General features: G+C 48.9%; 1 long non-coding RNA gene and 3 other non-coding genes across 4 annotated transcripts; all 4 read right to left on the bottom strand.

The window, feature by feature from the left end:
• Nucleotides 1-2,871: 2,871 nt before the first annotated feature.
• LOC116091415 lies at nt 2,872-5,094 on the bottom strand. The gene is made up of 5 exons (XR_004119024.1): nt 4,937-5,094; nt 4,513-4,607; nt 3,592-3,642; nt 3,333-3,379; nt 2,872-3,014 (listed from the first exon to the last, which is right to left on the bottom strand). It is a non-coding gene; the product is annotated as an uncharacterized LOC116091415 (long non-coding RNA).
• On the bottom strand, nt 3,446-3,535 carry LOC116092802. The gene has a single exon (XR_004119499.1). It is a non-coding gene; the product is annotated as a small nucleolar SNORD12/SNORD106 (small nucleolar RNA).
• Nucleotides 3,717-3,805, bottom strand: LOC116092803. The gene has a single exon (XR_004119500.1). It is a non-coding gene; the product is annotated as a small nucleolar SNORD12/SNORD106 (small nucleolar RNA).
• On the bottom strand, nt 4,675-4,766 carry LOC116092804. The gene has a single exon (XR_004119501.1). It is a non-coding gene; the product is annotated as a small nucleolar SNORD12/SNORD106 (small nucleolar RNA).
• Nucleotides 5,095-5,329: the final 235 nt, after the last annotated feature.

Below are 5,329 nucleotides of genomic sequence, written 5' to 3'. Positions count from 1 at the left end.
CCCCCCCCCCCACAGTGATTCTCTGTGTAGCCCTGGCTGTCCTGAACTCACTCTGTAGACCAGGCTGGCCTTGAACTCAGAAATCCTCCCAAGTGCTGGGGTTAAAGGCATGTGCTATCACTGCTCAGCCACACATAAAATTTTTAAAAGGGCTTTAGAGACACATCCTGGGAAACTGATGTAAGATAGTGTCTTACTTAAAAATATCAGCTGAGCAACTGACCTCTGAAGTCCAAGCAGCCAGCCCTTCCAGCAACTTGAGCATGGTGCATGTGCTGTTAAACGGGGCAAGGAGAATATTTCAAGTGGATCCAAAAGAGAAGGTAACAGATCTTTTCCCAGACTGAAGGGTTGTTAAATGTAGAGGGCCCACTGTCTCTTTCAGGGGCATTAACTGTTTGGCACCTCTGGTTCTGTTGAGTGCTTTGCCCACAGGTTCTGTGGCACTGATTAGCCATAAGACCCAGTGTGTGTGTGTTGGGGGAAGGAGGGTGGATGACCAGAAGCTGGGTAACACCAGAAGGACTGTTTGTTTTTTGGGGTTTGTTTGTTTGTTTTTCAAGACAGTTCCTCTGTGTAGCCCTGGCTGGCCTCGAATTCAGAGATCTGTCTGTTTCTGCCTCCCAAGGATTAAGGACTGTTTTTAATGTTTGTGGCCTGGTAAGCATGGAAATACATTTAGCAACACTTCCTGTATTGTGGAAAATGACAGAATCTAGAGAGATGGAATCAAGGTCCAGCAGGATGAAGATGGCTGCTAGGGAGAGACAATTAGCAAGCTGCCCTGGCGGCCAGCAGAGACCATTTTATAGTCTGGGTTTCAATCCTAGCCCTACCTCTACACTTAACTCATGACCTGAGTGGCTCCTGCAGAAGATATTTCCAAAATAACACAAGGGCCAGTACAAAGCTTGGAATTGGAAACAGTAAAAGACCCCTGTATTTGCAGGGGCCATACAGGGAGCAGAACCCCAAGAGAATCACATGTAGGGGCCAATCGGGCACTCAGCATACCTACATACAGGCATAATCATCATTTAAAAAACAAAACAAAAACAAAAGAACCCAAACTTGATCCTGTCAGTGGTGCACACCTTTAGTCCGTGCACCTGGGGAGGCAGAGGCAGCGATCTGAGTCCAAGACCAGCCTAGGATATGAGGGAGAATGTTCTATGCAAAGTGCAGCATCCATGTTCTCTTCCTCGGAGCACTTAGAACCAAGGAGGAAGGGTCTGCCCAGGACACTGCAGAGCCATTTGCTAACTGCAACTCCCATGTTTCCTCATCTGTAAAACTGGGGCGAGGTGACCTCCTTGCTATGCTAAGCACTGGTCGGCATGGAGCCTGGCAGGTGACACTTTAAAAAGTGTGGTTGCTGGCAGTGGCTCAGCAGTTAAGAGTACTGGTTGGTCTATCAGAGGTCCTGAGTTCAATTCCCAGCAACTCACATGGTGGCTCACAACCATCTGTAATGGAATCCAATGCCCTCTTTTTGCTGTGTCTGAAGATAGCAACAGTGTATTCACACACAATCTTTTTTAAAAAGTGTGGTTATGCCGGGCAGTGGTGGCGCACACCTTTAATCCCAGCACTTGGGAGGCAGAGGCAGGATTTCTGAGTTCAAGGCCAGCCTGGTCTACAGAGTGAGTTCCAGGACAGCCAGAGCTACTCCCACTGTTCTGTGGGAGCTTGGGGGTGGGGGGGTGGGTCAGGGGGATAAAAAGTGTGGTTACTTAGTAAATGGGGAGACTGGGCTCAGAAGGGGTTGTTCAGAAGCAGACAGGTAAACCATGCAGTGCCTACCCACCAAGGGCAGCTAAGTCCAGATGACCTCGGCTGCCACTTTACACCAGCAGAGTGGGTTTCAGGTACTTGTCCATTTCCAGAAAACCATACTCACCAGCCAGTGGGGCTGGGCATGGCAGCTTTTAATCCCAGTACTCGGGCCAGGGACAGGATCCATAGGTCAACTTGGGTGGCACACATACATGCAAGCAAATCACTAAGCAAACCTAACACAGCAGGGGTTCAGCCAGCAGGAAACTTAACAAAACCCTAATGCAATCCCTGGAGCCCACATTCTGACCATGGAAGCCATAGATGTCAGCCTGGGCTGAGGCTGGGAGAGCAGAGCTTGTTCAGCAAGCCAAGAGATCCTGGAAGAAAAGTTTGGCTTTACTGACCCTGAAAACCACAAGGGAGATAAAAACCAGTTTTTGCCCACTTCGAGCAGATGGGCTTTTTGTGCATGCAAGGCAAAGGGTGAAGGGCCAATCACAGCAATGAACAGGACATTGCAGCAGATGCTGGGAGACAAAGTGAATCATGATTAAGGATAAAGAATGTCATTGTTTCAGGTCACCGATGTTTATCAAAGGGACAGTGGATTTAGAGCAATCCAAACTGGCTGGATCCTAGGTACAACCGTTGAAATATTTTAAGTGAGAAACAAACGGGGCCTGGGCCTACGCATGTCACAGCAGCCTTACAGTGAGATATCAATCACTAACCCGGTACTGGACCTAGCCTACTCCAGGATAAGGGATGAGCTCTGGAAGTCAGGAGCAGCATAAACCAGCTACAGCCAGACTGAGATGGCTACTCACAGCTGTCCTGGCGGAAGATGCAGGCCCAGCCCAGAAACTCAGAACAGCAGACAAAGAAAACATCACTAGGCAGATTTATCTTTTTGTTGTTAAAGATTTATTACATGGAAGTACACTGTAGCTGTCTTCAGACACACCAGAAGAGGGCATCAGATCCTATTACAGATGGTTGTGAGGCACCATGTGGTTGCTGGGAATTGAACTCGGGTCAGGAAAGAGCAGTGCTCTTTCTAAGCCATCTCTCCAGCCCCCAGATTTTCCTTTCTACAGATAGAAGACCAATATTTTCTATTTATTCCCAGTAGCAGTGCACACAATACCATTGCTGCCCAGCCAAAAGGTAACTCTTTGCATTCTGCATGGGGCTGGCAGCAGGAACAGAGCTGGTGTTCTGCATTCCAGTAGCACCTAAAAATAAAGTAAAACGTTAAGGCTTGCCTGGCACAAGCAGCAGCTAGTTGAAACTCTTTGGCCCACTCCTTGATCTAGTATCAAATAAGACACCTAGCAACACATCCCCCTTCCCACCAATTTCACTCAGCAAGCAACACGGTGAACTTGAATGTCCCAAGGAGACCAGAAATTTTAACAGAATGGAACAGAGGAGCAAGAGCACTAAGAAAACCAACCATGCCCGTTACTAAGAGCTCCAGAACTGGGCCCATTCCCCTCCACACTTGTCAGTACCATCCCTAAAAACAGGTCAAAACAGTAACTGAACCTCACCTTAAATCAAGATCCGACCAACACTGGCATCCACGGCTCCCTCAGGCCTATAGAAAGTAAATAGCCATTATTAAGCGAAATAGGTTAAAGCCAAACAAGGAATTACTCTTGAGGCTGATGCATCAGATAAAACTGGCAATTAGCTTGTGAGATCAACAGGGTCGATCTGATGGGGAAAGAAGTGGTATCATCAGGTCACCAGCCAAATTTATGTCAAAAGGAAACAAGTCTATACTGGATGACACATGGAACCACTTACCAATATTCTCCCGAGTTCAGGCTCCATGCAGAGCCTGGTCTGTCAGCAAACCTGATAAAAACACAGAAAATAACCTCCATCAACTACCTGGACACCAAGGGGCACAGCAGCAGCAGAGCTATCAAGCAGGCATGTCAGATATACTGGCTTAAAAGAATGCGATCAACATGGTCGATCTGATGGGGAAAAAAGCTGTGTCATCACACATGCCTGTGAGCGGCCAAGCCCAACCAAGTGTCAGGTAGGTAGCTAGTGGCCACAGTTTCCAGCCAGAGGAATAGGACCTGCAGAAGACGTTCCCAACTGCCTTGGGAGCTTTCGACATTATATACCAGGAGGCCTCTCAGATCACCTGAAATCAAGGCCCACTGACTCAAGTGCAAACCCTCACAAGTCTGACTGGCACTGTTCACTTGCAAATGAAACAGTTCAGACCGCATAGACCCCTGCAGTCTCTAGGCATGATGCAGGCCTGGCTTGTCTCAACTTAACCATGCATATACAAGAGTCCCAGCAAATACTCGAGATGAGGCTCACTGAGCCCACAAGCGGCTGAACCCTCCCATATCAACTGCCAAGAAAATGGGCTACAGGCTAGTGTCATGTGACCATTTTCTTCATCGGTCCTTTTCTCAGGCACTTCTACCAACCAAGACAGGTTGACTAAGGACTGGGCATTGTATCTCCTGGATCTGTATGCACAGATATGCAGTGAAAACTAAAAATGGGGCTAAAAGCAGTCTAATAATGTGAAGTTCTAGAAAAAAAAAAAGACAATATACTCAATATTAAGGTTCAATCCTCAGCACTTTTAAAAATCAATTTCAGCCTTAAGTCTTGCATCTAATTCCCTATCACAGCTCATTTAAAGGCTCTTCAAAGCACGTGTACACCACATTAGGACACTAGACAAATGGGTACCTTGAGACTTTAAGATGGAAGGCGTATTCTCATCTCCCCGGATGCCGCCCTTCTCTCCCTCCAACCTCCATTCTGTCCTGCTTGATCAGGCCGACCTATAAAACAAAAGTATCAACCACCACCTACCCTCGACCAGAACAAAGCAGACCAGGGTCCTTGGGGGCTGGTGTTATCAGAACAAACTGGCAAATGTTTTAAGACATCAGCACTGTCGATATGACGGGGAAAAAAGGGAGGTCATCATTTCCACCAGCAAAAAGCTCCCCAGACCAAACCAGAAGGCGTCTTTTCAACCTAAGTCACCTCCTCGAAGGTCAACCTGGGGATAGCGTCCCATAAACAACACCTGGGGACTAGGAGTGGTTACAGCGATCAAACTTAGAACAGATTAACAAAATATTCGTGCTGTGGGGATTCAACTCACCATCTGCAAGTTAATCCCGATGGGACGAGACATATCGAAGACACAGCAAACGCCCAAGAAGTCGCCAGAACGAAAGGGCGAGAATGGCGGCGAACCTTCCTTATATTGACCAAGGCGGCACGTGCGCCTGCGCACTGAGCCCAAGGCGCGTCGCTTCCGGGCGCAACCGCTTGGCGTCCTGGGAAATGTAGTCCTCGGGCCGCACGGCCCCAGCTCGCTAATGGTTGTCCAGCCAGCGTCTAGCCCCTCCCCGTGCTCACTGGGCCTCCAGGGCTTCTCGGCTTCCGCGCCATGTCGCGCTTGGCACGCACGAGCCACCCGCCGCGTCCCCCAGGCTCCGGCGCCGGCCGAGACCTGCGGCCGCTCCGGGCGCAGTCAACCCGCCCCCCGCCG

This window comes from Mastomys coucha, unplaced genomic scaffold (assembly GCF_008632895.1).
Source record: "Mastomys coucha isolate ucsf_1 unplaced genomic scaffold, UCSF_Mcou_1 pScaffold15, whole genome shotgun sequence".
Lineage (NCBI taxonomy): Eukaryota > Metazoa > Chordata > Mammalia > Rodentia > Muridae > Mastomys > Mastomys coucha.
Note: the sequence above shows the minus strand (reverse complement) of the source record. Positions and strands in the feature narration are given on the sequence as shown.